Here is an 18,996-nt window from a genome sequence, read left to right as displayed (position 1 = left end):
ATATTCTTTCCACGACTAGCCCCACGCATGGGGGGCTGACAACACCCATTGTTCGTTGCGCTAGGCACAACAGAGGGGTAATAGGGGGGGCGGCAACCACCCCTATCAGGGTATTTACAGGGGGTAGTAGATCCCCTTTATGGGGTCTGGGACAACTTCTGAAGGAAAATAATTTTTGACCCTATATTAGGTGGGTAGACCTACCTATGGTTTTTTGCGTCGTTTTTGCACATTGTTTTGGCCATGATGGTTTTATGTCCATGGTATTTTGTACATCCGGTCAAGGGAACCATGGTTAGTTTCTAATCTGGGGTTAATGGATTGAGATTTATAGATGCTTCAGCATGTATATATCTATATATATATATCTAGATATATATATATATATATATATATATATATATATATATATATATATATATATATATATATATATGTATGTATGTATTGTAACATTGAGAGTAATATAATGAAAAATCAATCTGGTAGTCCCAGTTTTGGGATCTAGGAACAATCTATTGTATATGTAACGTACCCCTTTGGCCTACCCAGGAATAATAGCTTTTTAGGCTTCCAATTCTGTAAATTTTTCTTTTTTTACAACTAAGTTCTGACCATTTTCATACGTAATACCTTTGTCATCGCAAGAACAAGTATTATTAATAGTTTATACAATCTCGTAATATTGCATCATTCTTTTATGATTTATCAGATCCGTAATGGGAACCCTAAGAACCTTATAAACAACTTATATATCAGAACCGTCATTAAGTGTGAAGGAATGATCATGGCATGAAACCTATATAATCTTCTGGTTAATCCACATGGGCATTAATGGAGTATTATATTACGTTTACTATGGAGAGCATTGGTCATGCATCATTAATATAATTAAGCATAATCAAGGTGTTCTGACCAACCCTTGCTTCAACATGCATAACTAACTAATTAAACTACCCTTATCGGAAGCAATTCCTTTACGTATGCAATTAGAAGCATGATCCCGTAAGTGTCCCACATGCACTAGAGTTACCACTTGATGTTAGATGCAACAACTATCTTAACACTATTATATGACCATTTCATAATAATGACTTCAAGGAGACATTATGGAAATCATTAACATCAACACACTATAGTTATCATTTTCCAACTCCTTAAGCATGGTCAAAGGAATACTGACATGCACATCAAGCCCACAATAGATGCAATCATTTCATAAGAAAACATTAACACAGGTAATCTATTTATGAATAATTGTCACATGCAAATTCTACCATGAATGGGTCCTAGAACTGTTACCCATTGAACATGCTTCTACAGTTAACTTCACACTGGAATGCAACATGCATAAGAAATTCGTCATTCCCATAGTAGAGATAAATTCAACCATCATTAAATCTAAGTTAAATGATTTTAATCTCTTAACAAGTAAAGATTAACGTAAAACACATATCATGCGAGTGAATCTCATCAGATTAGAGGGAAACACCATTAATTCTATTAATACATAAGTATATACTATTCATCAAGCATTCTCATGGTGAAAACCTTAAGAACTCTTCTCATAAACAATTGGAACTATAACAAAGAGAGAGAGAGAGTAAGAATCATCATACACACATTCCACACATGTGACACCAACTAAATCATCACTTTGAGGAAGGAGCACCACCACCCAACCATGAATCACTTCTGATTTCCCCCGAGCTGATGATCTTGCCAAGGATCAACTGTCCTCAATTGATCAATGCATTGGGTATTTAATACCCTCTTTCATGATTTAGATACCATTAGCGGCATCCCGTTTTTATGGATTTTTTCATTTGCATAGGTCTTTTTCAGAAAAACTCATCTTTATCTCCCACAAGGATTTTCCTCATAAAAGCTTTCCTTTATCTCCCACAAAGCTTTTATGTCCGATGGATCTTTATCTCCCATCCATCCGATGGATTTCCAATCCATCCAAGCTTATCTAAAAGCACATCTACAACCTTTATCATGAAAGATTCATCTCTATCCCATTCCTCATGGGATTTGGCAAGAATCTCCTCTCTCTTAATGCTCCACCCTCCAAGTAATTTGTTTTATTAATTTATTTAATAACACATTTTCTTTTCATATTACATATCACCTAGCTTTCCTCATCTTATGTTTAGAATAGCTTAACCGACAAAGGAGGGTATCAAACCTAGCTTTCCTCATCTTAGGTTTACAATATTTTAACATACAAGAGAGGATATCACACCTAGCTTTAACTCAGGTTAGGTTTGTAATAATTTATCAGACAAGGGAGGGGTGTAACCTACTCCCCCCTAAAATTCTACACCATCCTCGGTGTATCACTGCATCATGTCCTCATTCACAGGTAGCTGGTTTCTGAATCAACAGCTCTCATGGCTCTTTCATCTGATGCAATTTTTTCGATGTACATCAGTCACTAGGAGTGCTCGAAACACATCTCCTTCCATAGTTACATCAGTCTCAAGGAGTGCTCTCCTTTCACAGCTACCTGTAAGATTGTTTTCAAACCATTTGTGAGAATTTATAGATGAAAAATTATAACTATGATAAATATCATAATATGTCACTTAATATTATTAAAGAAGCTATTCCTTATCATTTATTTTATCTAGAGAATGATTGTTATCTACTTGCATTCTTTCAAGCCTTTGTGTTCTTGTCAAACACCGACTTCTTGAACTCTCTCTACATACACTACATTAGTTAGCATATTTTACACATTAATATGTCTACAAGGTCATAATAGATTAGTTCACATAATAATATATATTCATCCTAATTGTACGTATGCCAGACTGCAATTAACCATGGTTAGTTATACAAATCTTACTTTCCTTTTTCTATGTAACCTCCAGGTCAATTGTCTTTCCAGACATTTATCTACTATATTCATGCATACCTACACACAATTTGTATTATGCACACTGATATACATATCTTATTTCAAACTTGTAACATATGTACTCATACGGTACCATATGTACTGTTATACATAGTACCATCTATGCTACTACCCATCATACCATTCCCATGCTATCACTTGCATGTCAAAACTTTGTCCACATATTTTCCTACCATGTTAGTATCATACCAAAAATTATTTTCTCTTTTTCTAGCAATTAAGACAAATGTGCTCAGTTGACAATAAATGTGTATAATTATGTCTCATTTTTGTAATCAGAGAAAGTTTTGTCAAGTGCAGATCATTTCCAGATTTCGTTGGTTATAATATCAGTAGTATAGCACTGTATTCATGCATATTTTCATCGTACCTTCTTCTCAATGTCCTAAAGCATACTATTAGCTCACAGATCATCAGATCATAATTCGTCCCATATGATTTACTATTTCCTTTTGTATGCCTCAAAAACTTGTTGGGCACACATAATTTAGTGTAGTTATACCTACAAGTTTTTACTACTTTTAATCCTACACCCCTTTTAGTTGTAAGTGTTTATGATCTCAGGGTACTTACATGTTAGCTCCTCTTTAACATTAAATCACCCTTAACCAAAAGATGATTTATCTATGTTATGAATTCCTATTTGAATTACGCAACATTTCTTGTGTTGTCGAGACACATTATTAATGAAATCCAATAAAGGAACCTCTCAAATTTTCTTGGTGCAAATTATAATATCAATCTATTTAAATAGATTGTTAGATATCATTTGGTTGACCTAGTGGTCCATACCATTTGTGCTACTTCATCAATTACGATGATTTTCACCCAGAGATACTTATAGGTTCTATTATACATATCCATCAAAAGATGCATATGTCATGGAAATCTGTTTAAGTTAAAATTTCCCCTTAACCATACTTTCTTCCATCCAAAGAACAAATCACATTGTATGTAGATGCATTAATCAAAGGATTAATTGGAATGACAATTCGTACAGGCTATATAGTCTTGTACTATAACATGTTCTCACCATCCTTTACCTTGGAATAATACTTTCATAGCAATTATACCATTTATAACTTATTTTTATAGCATGATGACCATAGTTTAATCTCTGACCAGAATTATAGTGTATTTTTACAAGAATTGTGATTCTTGCATTCATGAAGGCAACAAGTGTGCCACTTAAGTAATGATATCTTTCTTCCATGTGCATTACTTGTTATTAATCTTAAACAAAATTGAACAACATTACTTTTAAGGCATTTTCTCCTTATTGCATGTTATAACAACTTTAGTTATAAGATTTTTTTTCCTGTCAATAAGACTAATAACCTTTTTTTTCCTTCTCTAACCTGACTCTTAAACATAGCCATGCATACTTTGCCTATTTACTATTGGCACATAACAGCTTAAGCATGTATGCTAACAAAATATAATTTCAATATAGTTCAAGCAACTCAAATCCTCTGCATGGAGGAAAAAACCAAATTTCTACATGTTATGCATATTTGTAAGCATTGATAGCAGCCTAACATTGATTCTACAAGTCACAACTATGCCCAACATCTAAGCAACAAAACATACAGTCTATCACAACACAACAACAACTCCACGCTACTTTACCAATATAATCATTTGGTCAATCAAGCTCTTTCTTTCTACAGAACATACTACCCCTTAATAGGCATTAGTGTAACCAACATCCTTATGATTGTTGAGAAATGACTTTTACTTTCATTCAACATGTAAGAGACCATCAATACTAGAATTCATCAAGAAGTTCTTACATGGAAGATTCATATGACTCATTACTATGCATGGATATTAAGCATGATCTTTTTTAAAACATTTTTATCTGAATGACCACTCAGCCAGACTATGGTAACACATACAATTCATGGCAATGCATGGGTATATGTATAATTACACAACAATAAAACAATGAGACAACAATGGTTTTCTTTATTATATAATCTTCTTTTCCAAGATTAGGTGATTTTATTTAGCCATGCATCTATATCACAATTGTACCAATCACCATTTAAATCTCTTACCTATTGGAAAAATCAATTCCAATATAGTTTTCCACACAGTTCATCAACTAGTTGATGTCATGGTTTGGCATGTTATCCAATGGTAGAAATTGTGTTAGTTTTAAGCAAAACTTTCTAATTTCTCTTCATCATTCATAATACCAACTTTTCCCAAGTTTTCCTTACGTACATCTAGTTGCTACCATGCCTATATATGTATTTTACCTTCACTTCCAAAACCACAATCTCCACATGCTCAAGCATGACTAATTTGGAGATTTACATAAAAATCAACCCACTAAACTAAACTAGAATTGCAATTAGAAAACTGCCTTTGCTCATATACAAAAATCATTACACATAAGGATTTAACTCTTCTATGCAATTCCAAATAAGCAGTTATTTTCTTAAGCTCATGCAAACTATGTCTTTCATGTAGGATTTCCAAGTCTTGCCAAAATAGTTTTCACATCTATGTTTCACGCACCTCAAAAATTCTAAATTGCGATATACCATTAAACAGTTAATGAATTCATTCATTGAGCTTTATGCCAAATTTTCCCTTACATAGAAAACATTTTTAGAAACAAATTCTTCATGTTTTTACATGCTTGACTATACCTTGGTTAATGTTTTAACAGTGAGGCTTTCTCTTTCAAATTTCACTTGCTTACTTGCGAAACTATACTTCATAAGTTTTTGTTTCTCTTTATCTCAACTTGATATCGTGCTTCAAAAAAAAAGTAGTTTTTCACGAATTTAATGCTGCATTATGGAGAGACCACTATGGAATTTTATTTTGAAGTTGTCCAGTAGCTTTGGAATAAATGCTCAATAGACTTCTTCCTTTCTATTTCAAAGATAAAATTTGATTTTTAACAATCATCACTTGGATCAGAAATTGTAAACAATTATGTATAGATTTTCAATTCAAAAAACTTCAAAATCATTATTATCATAAATCATTCGTGTGCTTCTAGTTGAAAGAGTTCCTTTGCTCTGGATATTGTCCTGCTGTAATAGATGCAATTTGTAAGCTTACAAGGCTTGGCATTCCTTCAACTATCAATGAATTATCATTATAACACATATGAGTCATTTTGACAACGAATTATTGTGACCATTATAACACATATCAATAATGGCCTTTTTATTATGATAAGTAGCCCCCTCTCGTCACTAAGTATTGAAAACTCTTCATAGAGTCACAATGGAAATTATAACTATTATGTCACGTTCTATGAGCGAATTGTTGACAACATTGTCAAATACAATGTATTTATTGTATAATGCAAACATACATCAAATGTTTGTTCCAGTTGTAGCAAATAAAATTATATGATCCCACAATAAGGTTACACAATTATTATGTCTGTTGAAGCTAGTAAGTTTCTTGGAAAATATAAGAAATAAAATCCTAATTTTTTTTATTACAAAAGGCCAATGGTCATCCTTGGGTCATCAAATCCAAAAAGTCAAATTCAAAACAACCATATGCCTTACAGTTTTTAAAATGTTCTTCTATCACAGATTATTCCAAGTACATTTCTGCGGTCTTGAGGGCGAACTGTTGGCATATTGTAAATTTCACTCAGTAAAACTTTTAATTCCATAATCTTAACATGAAAAACTATACTAAAAGACTTATTTTTTTTTAACCACAGAACTCATATTCATCTCCGAGCACACGTAGCTTTTGAAAACCAAAAATGCTATGGAAATTTTACAACGAGTTCATTTAATCCATTGTGAATATCAGAGGAGTGTCTTACCATTGTACGTGAATCCCTCATTTATAAACAAAAGCAATATTACTAATTAAATATTCTGACTATCTGAACCCCTTTGGATTTCATGTTCTCCCCACACTGTTGGGTTCAAAGAGTGATCAAAGAGAGTCACCTTCTATTTCAGAATAGAAAACAGTTCCATCACTCACTCGTGTGTGAACTTTGCCAATGCCAAAAATTTTATTCTATTAATGGTCAATTCAACCCATTCAACAAGATCCATGGTGGAATACTACTATCCTCCAACATCCCTTATTGATGAAGGCATGCATGAAGGTTCTTCACTATGAAGCTCGCATATCATTCCAACTAACTTTGACTTGTAAAGCAAGGTCAGCACAACCAAATCTAACACTACATCATGTACATAACCTTCTATACATTATAGAGTCACCAAAACGAAGATCATTCAATATCAAGACACCAATGGTACTTCTGCACTGTGCTTGGAAAAATTTAACCGGATCTATCAATCCCAGTTTCTATGTCGACACTTACTCCATGCATATGTAGATGGACATTCACAACCACTCATGTGTGCTACTATGATTTTTACAAGGATCTCTCCATATTTATATTAACATATATCGATCTTGTTCGGAGAAAACAAAAATCAACGGAAACAATACTTACCCATTATTATATGTAGAGCATAGAAAGCCAAACTCGCTTTTTACGTTGATGAATAGAGCATGTAGTTTAAAAGTTGGGATAATCATTATCTTCAGTATTTTTCTAAGTTCATCTATGGATAACCCCTATCCATCTAAGGTGATGATGCACATGAGAATAGTCATTATCCCAAATCCACACCTTCCATTCAACTGATAATCGACAACGAAAAACAAGCTACGTTTCGACTTTTCTGCAATCCTTCCAGGGAAACAGTATTGTTGGCTTTGTGGCCAACTCGCATACCTCCCAGTCTGTAATAAAGCAAAATGTTGACGGTGCAGGACCTACCAACATGTAAGGGGATCTCCCCAGTAAGAAGTCCCAATTAGACCTCAGACCGTTTGGTGTACAAGTCCCAACAGTGGTTCATAAGGTAATGCCTTGACCGCGATGTCGCATAGAGGCAAGTTAGACAGCTCTGTCAGTAGCAAGGGTGTGACCACTAAAGTGAGTCAAGGAAGGTGTATGATAGGTTCTAACACAGGTGGTTTGAGATGAGGGTGAAGGTGAGTTATAGGTTGAAAGGGATTAGTCCCAACTCAGGTAGGAACACACAACACACAGGACATACACAACTTCCGACAGAGCAGTCCACTCAGATGCTGTAGTCACAACATACAAGGTAAGATAACATGTATGTCACTCACAAATTTGTCTAAACAAGTGCAACAGTTGTTACATCAAGGTTCCTATGAAAGGTCTGTCTGATGTTCGACAGAGAAGTTGACATGGATGGGACAACATTAACAACATATACAACACATTTCCATTAATAGATTATGCATTACAACAAATGAATCAGTTCAGATGTAGAACATAGTTTAAAGAAACATGCATTACAAGTTTTAAAGCTCATTCTTACAAAAGATACAATACATGTGTGAAAATGTGTTGGCTCTTATTATATAAATAAGGGTAAGTTCCAATCATACAATACATCTATGTAAACCCACTAATCCCAACAGTGGAATGTTACAACCACATCCGCCTGCTCCTCCAAAGAGATGTACTAGCTCTGTGCAGTGGAGAAGCCAAGGTGCATTACAATACTATCCAAGCTCTTTCCAAGATATTCTTATCAGAAGCTTGGTTGACCAAAACCCCATACAATAGTTATGAGGGAATATTTATAACAAAGGGTGGGGTGACCCTTGACATTCCCCTTTGTGATAGTGCAACAACCCTCATGACTCTTCACCTACTCTGTGACTGTTACATCCAACTATTGACACTTGAATTACACTTGACGTGACTAAACATTACAATGCACATGTACTCACGTGAGACAACATGGCTTGAGCAAGCCATGCAAGACATCACTAACACTCAGTCCACTGTGATGATACCAACTCTTTGACATGCTTGTGATGGTGAAGGTGGTGAACTAATGCCAAGCTTGGTTGTCCGTGATGGTGTGCATGCACCTCATGGTGACATATTTTTGAAGAAAAGTCTTGCCTCCGTTGCAACTGGTGCATTGGTTTGGCCCCTTCATCTAACTCATCTGCTAACATGCGCATGGTCTTCTTGGTGCAGCTGAACCAGAAACACACTGATGCATACTATCCCTGTTAATCTTCAAGTGTGTGTTGGTGGTAATGCACATCAACTTGCCAAAGTACATGTTCAGATCTAGTTGGACTTGCTTCTTGTCTTCGCCTTGGTGAGTGTGTTGAATGGGTTGGATTGCATGCATGCACACAATGACATGCATGTTGTTGAATCCCTTGCATGCGATCAACAACACTGCTCACCATGTCTACTCCGTGTCATCTACTAGGATGTATCCTTAACTTGTACGGGCGCAATTTCATCCGTTAGTGCATGTTGTGCCCACTACTGTTCCCGTTCCTGCTACAACTCATTCTTATATCTATGTAGCTTCATGTTCTTCCTGATTTGCTCCTTCAGCACATGCAACTCCTTCTCTGTTCCATACTCTGTCTTCAAGTGATCTTCATGTCGTGTCATCACCTCATAGCATGAGTCTCCAAAGTTTCTTTCATTATCGGTGGATATGCTTGATCTTGCAACTTTGTTCCACCTCTATGTTGTCAACAACCTTCCTCTTGCATTCATTGCATTCACTACATTCATTATGTTCGTTGCATTCAATACACTCATTGCATTCAGTATGTTGTCTTCAACTATTGTTCATGATGCTGCCCATTGTGATATGTTGATGTTCCTATCTATGAACAACGGGATGCCTTCGTGAATAGGCAAACTCATAGAAATTTGATCGACTGCATCTCCAGGTGTGCTCTAAGCAGTGACTTCAACTTTGCCCTCTTGGAAACCATTGCACATGCATTGTTGAAAGGAAGATGAACACCTGCAATACCTGGAGACATGAAAACACTCATGGCAAGGAATCTGTTAGTCGAAAACGAAAATGAACTTGAGAACTAACTTGCAACATACCTCTATAATTAATCATGAAGGTTACACAATTTCGGCTGGGAGACTGAATGATTAATAAAACTACATAATGTACAGTGCAGTCTGGCTGTTGACAACTGGAATTGCACAATGCACAATCTCATCTAGCAATGGCTATGGCCTCAATGACTGCATTACACAATTTTATTGGCCAACAGTCACTGTCCCTCAGAAATGCACAAAACAGTCTTGGGAGATATTCACCGGGTATAAATGTGCACTTCCTAAGAGGAGGACAGATCCTTCCCTCTCAAGATTGCACAATGCTATCTTGGTGAGGCTCTTGCTGAGGCAGAGTCCGAGCCAAGGCTGCCCAGACTTGCCGACAGGAAACTGAAAGTGAATGTGAGTGTGAATGCATCGTGATACTATGTGTAAGCATAAGTAAATGACCATGCATGCAAATGGTGAATGATCAATTCAGAAAATGGAACAACATGCATATGGGTGAGGCAAGTTGCTAAATCAGCGACTGTTTGTGAAAAATAGTTGCATGCATGCGACAATAGTGCGATATCAACGAAAACTGAAATACTGGTAGGAAAAGATAATATACATGTAAAAGACGGAAACCGCTCATTTAAATAAAGAAAACAATACTCACAAAAGAAAAAACACAAAATGCGACATAAATGCAACACAAAGTGTGGGAAGCAAGCTTACCCCAAAACAGTCGAGTTGAATGTGCCGACAACTCCTAGATGTGATGTGGGATGCCAAAGATGCAAGTTTGATGTGAACAATTAGCTTTGTAGCATTTTATTGATATGTTTTGATAACATCAAGGTTGTGACGTGCATGCCACAAATCTAGGGAAAGCGACACTTGGTGGGAGGTTTCTCAAATTATCCATGCATGTAACCTCCAACTACTAGAAAATGATCCCTGAAACAAGGGATGCCTTTGCATGTTGCCTTGGGAGAAAGTCAATGTTGCTCGGTGGAACCAGTCAACTCAACTGCACCTGCAAGATATTGCTAGACTGCTAGGAGGAAATGCACATTTTTGGCTGGGAGTTGGGCTTCCTGCCTAGGATATTTGCGTAATTTCTGGGCAGAGCAATTGACTAATGTCCAGATTTAGGAAAAGTATAAGCTGACCAACCCTGCTGGGGAAAATTTCACAATTCTTGCTAGGAGTGTTGACTGGCAGAATTGTGCAATCTTGGAACCGAGTAGGCTGCTAGATAGGATTGCATAATTTTTGGAGGGAAGGATGGTTTCCCTCAAGAAATGTGGAATTTTCTTGGGGAAGCTGCTCAACCTGTAGCTGGACCAAGTCCAGGAGAACAACCCGTGAGGGGAATGCATCAAGCTATGATCAACAAGCTGCCTTTGTGCAAGAAAAACACTAAAGCTTGTGAATTTGATGAGACAAGACAAGTTGCTTTGAAGGGTGTAAGGGAGCCTCCAAAACAAAGCTAAGGAAAAGCTTTGGAGGGTGGCTATAGCCACTATAACACTTGGTGATACACTGGTAGAACTCCAGCTCTCTGAATTGACCTTGTTTGTGAAAAGGAATTCTAACACCTCCAGAAGTATTGCTTAGTTCTCATCTCCTCTTGGTTTCACACTAGATTGATTTAAGATGTAGCATCTGCCACACTCTTGGTCAATTGAAACATATTCCAAGGAAAGTCAACACATTTGTTTCAATTCGGGTTGAGGGGTATATTGATGCACAAGTAGTATATTTGTCAAAGTCTTGGTTTCATCTCTGGTGTTGTTCCACTGGCAGCAGGCCTAGACAGTACCCTAGCAAAGTCACATTGGAACACAAGCATGGCTCTGCTACCAGTGAGCCTGGTCAGTACCCTAGTGGAGTTACTTGCATCACCTCTCTGCGCATGAAGCCTTTCTCTTCTTTTGCCGTATTCATCTTCATCAATTTTTTTCAAACTTTTTTCACTTTTTCATTTTTTTCATTTTCATCTTCATAATTGTGCATAGAACTTATTCATTTCAAAGGTGTAAGAGGGATCCCAACTTATTGAGAGCAGAAGAGGTTGTTCATGTAGAGAAGTAGTTTATTATACCTCTAGTGTGCCTGTTAAGGTTTTCCCCCTCACCTTACTCTACTTGACTGACCTGACAAAGGTTAACCCAAAAAAAATCGACTAGAGTAGGTGACACTAGTTAGCATGCAAGTATTGTGTTTTCACCAAGGTTCACTTCGAACAGTACATATTTTCCATCGACGTATCATGGACTAAAAGTATCAAGTTCTTCATACAGAGGGAGGATGACAAATAACCAAGTAGTGATAGCAGCACACGGCCTCCTATACTTTACCCAGCTTGCTTCAAGAGTCATACATGGTTTCATGCGAAACTATCCTACAAAAATAAACAAGTGAAATAACAAAGAATAAAGAAAAGTAAGAGCAGAAGAAAAAGTGAAAGCAAAGCAAGTAAGAAAACAAGCAAACAAACAAACAAACAAACAAAGCAAGTAAGCAGACAAGAATGCAAGCAAACAACTCAAAATAAAACACTACTCCTACTCCTAAGCTAACAGTGCATGGGTCATCTTACGTGAAGTGATACTTCCAATGTAGCCACCGGCACATTGGTTGACCCGTTTTGGTGAAGGCAAGGTTTGCGAACAAGACAGTTATGCGAACCAGCAAACAAGAAAGATGTAGCATTGAAGACAAACACACTCTGAGCTTACAAGTGACTGCAGAACAAGATGAGTGATAGTGCATGACATGCATTATGTGGTGCTACCATGATGTTGTGATACACTATGTGTAGATGTTGAGTGTATGCATTCTCTTGATTGTGACATGCAAGCGAATGTGAGAAAGGTAGACCACTTGTGTTGTGCATGTGTTTTTTTTGTGTAAGATTCCTCCAATGCATGAGTGATGGGATCATGTAGTTTGAGTGGAGGAAGAAAAATCTAGGTGTTTGGTTGATCTTTAGTGCAAAGCAGAGAGTGATGAGGAGCCTTGAGTGTTTCAACAATTTCCTGACCAAAAGTAAGACCAACCTTTGGACAACGAGTGCCTGAAATAACCATGAGCTTGGCTTGAACTGCCTCAATAGTCTAGGGGTTTCGACCTCATGGATAGATAGATCATTGTAGACTATTGTCTTGGATAGATTAACAATGGTTGAATCAAAATTGTGATCAGAGGAGGAAGTGAATAGATCACAACAACCAAGATTAGAAAATCCAGGATGTTTGTCGGTATCCTCATGATTTGACGAATCGGGTAGAGTGGTAGATGAGAAGTAAAGATGTTCACCCTCTATGTTTTCAAGAAAGATAAATGATAGATTGAACAGATTTTCTGAGGAATATGTGTCCTCTCCGCACTGTAATGACAGACTGGCCTCCGAGCTATCCTGTGAATGATTGAAAGTACAAGCATATAGAAATGAGTTTTCACAAGGAAAATTAGCAGTGGAAAAATCACAAGGGATGTCAAGATGAAGAGGATGAGAAGTGGCCAGAAGGGAGTCACCCTGCACTATGGGCCCTTCTTTAGATTTCCGCACACACTCATCATGAATGATAGCGCAGGTTGGTTTCATAACACCAACTCCGTTGACAACTTGATCCTCGTTCACAGTGGGTGAGGAGTTTGGAATGTAAGAACACAAGATAGTACAATCTGAAGGATCAATAGAACGTGAGGACGGAGGTTGAGGGAATGAGTCCATGTGACAAACAACATGCTTACAAGCCAAATCTGTGCAAATCTCAAGAGAAGGTGGGGTGGGAGAGTGTGACAGTTCAACAGGGGCATGTGCATGATCTCCCACATCACTCTGCGATGGTGGAGCTGTTTGATGAGGTGAAGGTGGATAGTCACTTGTGACAACAACCATGTCTGCCTGTGATTGTGCAACTCCATCACCAAAGCGTGTTGAGAAAGGTTTTGATATGTGAAGAAGATACTCAAATCTTCCATCAAGAAATTCCCAATCAATATCATCTTCTAGGAGTTGGTATGCAAGATTAAAAAAGTGTGTGTGTAACTGTCCAACAGATTCATCGGGTGCTTTTCGTAATTTCGGAATTTCTTTGTTGAGTGCTTTACAGTCGAAGTGATTGAAAGCATGGTCTACCTCTATGACTAGATGAGCAACAAAATGAATAGATTTTTTTGGCAGCATGGCACACCAGTGCATTGGGTGCCCTTGAAGCGTGTAGATGAACAATGCACAGCTCATGTATTCTTCAAAGAATCCATGTCTTTCGCATGAGCCTACAATGCCAACTATATTCCTTACCAAGGCTACGTAGCCTCCACCATCAAAAATTTTATGAGACAAGTTATCCGAGAGCCTTTTCAGGATGATGAAATTGTTTCCATAAGACATACATCCCGAAAGAGAACCTCAATTGTGAGTCATGATAGATGTGTAGAGATTCAAAATAGATGTGAGGACTTAGCTTGTCGTCTAGCCCTCCTTCTAATGCCTAAATGTTGATGGTGCTGGACCCACCAACATGTAAGGGTATCTGCCCAGTAAGAAGTCCCAATTAGACATCAGACCATTTGGTGTAGGAGTCCGAGCAGTGCGTCGTAAGGTAATGCTTTGACCGCGATGTCATATAGAGGTAAGTAAGATAAATTTGTCAATATCAAGGGCGTGACTACTACAGTGAGTTAAGGAAGGTGTATGAGAGGTTCTAACATAGGTGGGGTTGAGATGAGGGTGAAGGTGAGCTCCAGGTTAAAAGGGATCAGGCACTACTTGGCTAGGAACACACAACACACAAGACATACGCAGCTTCTGGCGGAGTTGTTCACTTGGATGTGGTAGTCACAACATACAAGGTAAGATAACACATACAACACTCATAGATCAATTCAAATGAGTGCAATGGTTGTTACAAAAAGGTTCATGTGAAAGGTCTGTCTCATGTTCAGTAGAGCAGTCGACACGGATGGGACAACATTAACAACATATACAACAGATTTCTATTAATAGATTATGCACTACAACAAATTAACCAGTTCAAATGTAGAACACAGGTTAAAGAAACATGCATTACAAGTGTTAAAGATCAGTCTTACATCAGATACAATACATGTGTGAAAATTCATTGGCTCTTATTATATAAAGAAGTGTAAGTTCGAAGCATACAATACATCCTTGTAAACCTACTAGCCCCAACAGTGGAACGTTACAGCCACATCTGCTTGATCCTCCAAAGAGATGAACTGGCTTCATGTAGTGGAGAAACAAAGGCATGTTACAATATTGCCCAAGCTCTTTTCAAGATACTCTTACTAGAAGATTTGCTTACCAAAATCTGATACAATGAGTTATGAGGGACCATTTATAGCAAAGGGTGGGGTGACCCTTGACATTCCCCTTTGTGACAGTTCAACTACCCTCATGACTCTTCACTTACTCTATGACTGTTACATCCAACTATTGACACTTTACTTACACTTGACATGACTCAACATTACGATGCACATGTACTCATGTGAGACAACATGGCTTGAGAAAACCATGCAAGACATCACTGACACTCAGTTCGTTGTTATGCGACCAACTCTTTCACATGCTCATGATGGTGAAGGTCGTGAGATGATGCCAACCTTGGTCATTCGTGATGGTGTGCATGCACCTCATGGTGACACCATCCTGAAGCGAACTCTTGTCTCCATTGCAACCAGTGCATTGGTTTGGATCCTTCATCCAACTCGCCTACTAACATGCACATGGTATTCTTGGTGTAGTTGAACCAGCAACACTTCTTATGCATAGTGTCTGTGTTGATCTTCAAGTGTGTGCTAGTGGTCATGCGCATCAACTTGTTGAAGTACATGTTCAGCTCCAATTGGACTTGCTTCTTGTCTTCACCTTGGTGAGTGTGTTGAATGGGTTGGATTTCATCCATGCACACAATGACATGCATGATATTGAATCCCTTACATGCGATCAACAACACTACTCACCATGTCTACTCCATGTAAGCTACTATGATGGATATTTAACTTGTACGGGCGCAGTTTCATCCATGAGTGCATGTTGCACCCACTGTTGTTCCTATTGTTGCTGCTACTCATTCATATGTCAATGCAGCTTCATGTTCTTCTTGAGTTGTTGCTTCAGCACATGCAACTCCTTCTTTGTTCCATTCTCTATCTTCGCATGATCTTCATGTCACGTCATCACCTCATAGCCTGAGTCTCCAAAGTTTCTTTCATTATCAGTGGACCTTCTTGATCTTGCAACCTTGTTCCACTTTATGTTGTCAACAACCTTCCTCTTGCATTCATTGTATTTGTTGTGTTCACTGCATTCGTTGCACTCATTACGTTCGGTGCATTCACTACATTCGGTATGTTACCTTCAACTATTTTTCATGATGTTGCTCGCTATGATATCTTGATGTTCTTGTCTACGAACAACTTAATGTCTTCGTGAATAGGCAAGCTCATAGAAATTTGATCGACTGTATCTCCAAGTGTGCTCTGAGCAGTGTCTTCGACTCTACCCACTTGGAAACCATTGCACTTGCATTGCTGAAAGGCAGATGAACACCTAAAATGCTTGGAGACATGGCAACGCTCACGGAAAGAAATACGTCAGTTGAAAACAAAAATGAACTTAAGAACTCACTTGCAACATATCTGTGTGACTGATCATGAATGTTGCAAAATTTCGGCTGGGAGGTCAGGAGACTGAGGGCTACTGGGATACTGACTAACTGCTAGAACTGTGTAATGCATAGCCCAGTCTAGTTGCTAACTGCTGGAATTGCACAATGCACAATCTCAGCTGGCAATGGCTACAGGTTCAATAACTTCATTGCGTAATTTTCTGGGCCAACAGCCACTTTCCCTCATAAATGCAGAAAATTATCCTAGGGGAAATTCACTGCACAAAATGCACATTTCCTAGTAGGAAGATAGAGCCTTCCATCTCAGGATTGCACAATGGTGTCTTGGTGAGGCTCTTGCTGAGGCAGAGTCCAGACCAAGGATGCCCAGACTCGTTGATGGGCAACTGAAAGTGAATGTGAGTGTGAATCCATGGTGATACTAAGTGTAAGCATAAGTGAATGATCATGCATGAAAACGGAGATCTACCAATTCAGAAAACAAAACAAAATGCATGTGGGTGAGGCGAGCCACCAAATCGGTGACCGTTCGTGAAAAATAGTTTCATGCATATGATAGTAGCGAGATAGAAATGAAAACTAAAATAGTTATAGGACAAGACAATATTCATGTAAATGACAACAAGCACTCATTGAAATCAAGCAAACAGTACGCACATAAGAGAAAATACAAAAAGTGACAGAAATGCAACATAGGGCATGGGAAGTGAGCTTACCCCAAAACAGTCAAGTTGAATGTGCCAAAAACTCCTAGATGTGATGTGGGATGTCATATCGGCAAGGTGCATGTGAGGAATGAGCTCTGCAACATCTGGTTGATAAGTTTTAATAACATCGAGGTTGTGATGTGCATGCCACAAATCTAGGGAAAGCGACACTTGGTGGGAAGTTTCAAAAATGATCCTTGCATGTAACCTCCAACTGCTAGAAAAAGATACTTGCAATAAAGGATGCCTTTGCATGCTACCTTGAGAGAAGTAACCCATGCATAAAAGTTAGTTTTTCTTGGTCCCGGAGGGAACCAATCAGCTCAACTGCACATGCAAGAGATTGCTGGCAGAAAATTCACATTTCTGGTTGGGAGCTAGGCTAGATGCCCAGGAGATTTGCGCAATTTCTAGGCAAAGAAGCTGACTACTGCCTAGATTTACGCAAATTCTAGTCTAAGCAGCCCTGCTGGGGAAAATTACACGATTCCTACTTAAAGTGTTGACTCACAGAATTGCACAATCTTGGAGCCTAGTACACTTCTAGATAGGATTGTGCAATTTATGGAGGGAAGGCTAGTTCCCTCCCTAAATGTGAAATTTTCTTATAGAAGTTGCTCAACCGCAGCCGGACAAAGTCCGGGTCAATAGCCTATGAGGGGAATGCATCAAGGTGTGATTGGCAGGCTTCCTTTGTGCAAGAAAAACACTAAATCTTGTGAACTTGATGAAGCAATACAAGTTGTTGTGAAGGTTGGAAGGGAGGCTTCAAAACAAAGCTAAGGAAAAAATTTGGAGGGTGGTTGTAGCCGCTACAGCGCATCACGAGAGGGGAAATCGTAGTGTTGCGGTCTTTTTGTTGACCCTTCGATGGAAAAGATAGAGATACACCAATCTGAACAACACCCAAAAGAAATACTAACCATAATCAATAAGGAAACAACAATGTATAAGGAATAAAGCATAAGAATAATTCATCATCCAACCATGTGTTTGTTCCTTACTAGACCAATGCTTGATTTGCTCTGCCTCTATGGTAGAACAACCCAGAAGGTAGCAAGAAAAAACAGTTACCATCATGATTTTCTCCACTTAATTTGAGAAGGTGTGGTTTCCCTACCCATTGGAATGCATCCATTCTTTTGCTATTTAATTAAACAAGGTTGTTACACATTGGTAATATCCCTCATGAGGAGTCTATATTCTAATTATCCCGATTGTAAAACAATATAACAACGAGTGTCTTATAGTTTGCACAAAATCCTATGACTTCCTTCATTCAACCCTTACGATACCATTTGCATCATTGTATTTTTTTCGTGTTTAATTAGAAGGCAGAAACAATTTTCACACCTAACTAAGTCAACTGATGTTTTTAACGGCATCATTCCATCTGTGGTTGGGCTTTCATGGTCTTATTTACAGCCTTCCGTTGTTTTGTTGATTATTTGTCTGCACACGCATGTCAAAAATTGGATGTTGGCTCACATAGAATACTTGGAACAAAACTTAACATGCCTATCCTTTTCATAGAATTTGGGGTTTCAGAAAGAGTGGGTGGGCTATAGAGACACGTTTATGCAAACAATGTATAACAGCATTCGGAATTCTATAATAGGTGGTGGAGCAGCAGGAGGAAGCTTGTTGTGGCAGTTTTTTCTTGAGGCACAGAGAATGCTGACTTCCAATAGCTTGTGTATTTCGAAATGTAACAACTTATAATACCATTGAATGTCTTTAATAAGTTGAATTTGTAATCTTCGATTTTGTTTTATTGAATATATGCATTAGGTACACTCTATTTTCGCAAATTTCAAATGC

Source organism: Pinus tabuliformis, chromosome 9 (genome assembly GCF_031772625.1).
Source record: "Pinus tabuliformis cultivar Carrire ecotype Pingquan chromosome 9, CPIR1, whole genome shotgun sequence".
NCBI classification, from domain to species: Eukaryota; Viridiplantae; Streptophyta; class Pinopsida; order Pinales; family Pinaceae; genus Pinus; species Pinus tabuliformis.
This window is presented reverse-complemented; position numbering follows the sequence as displayed.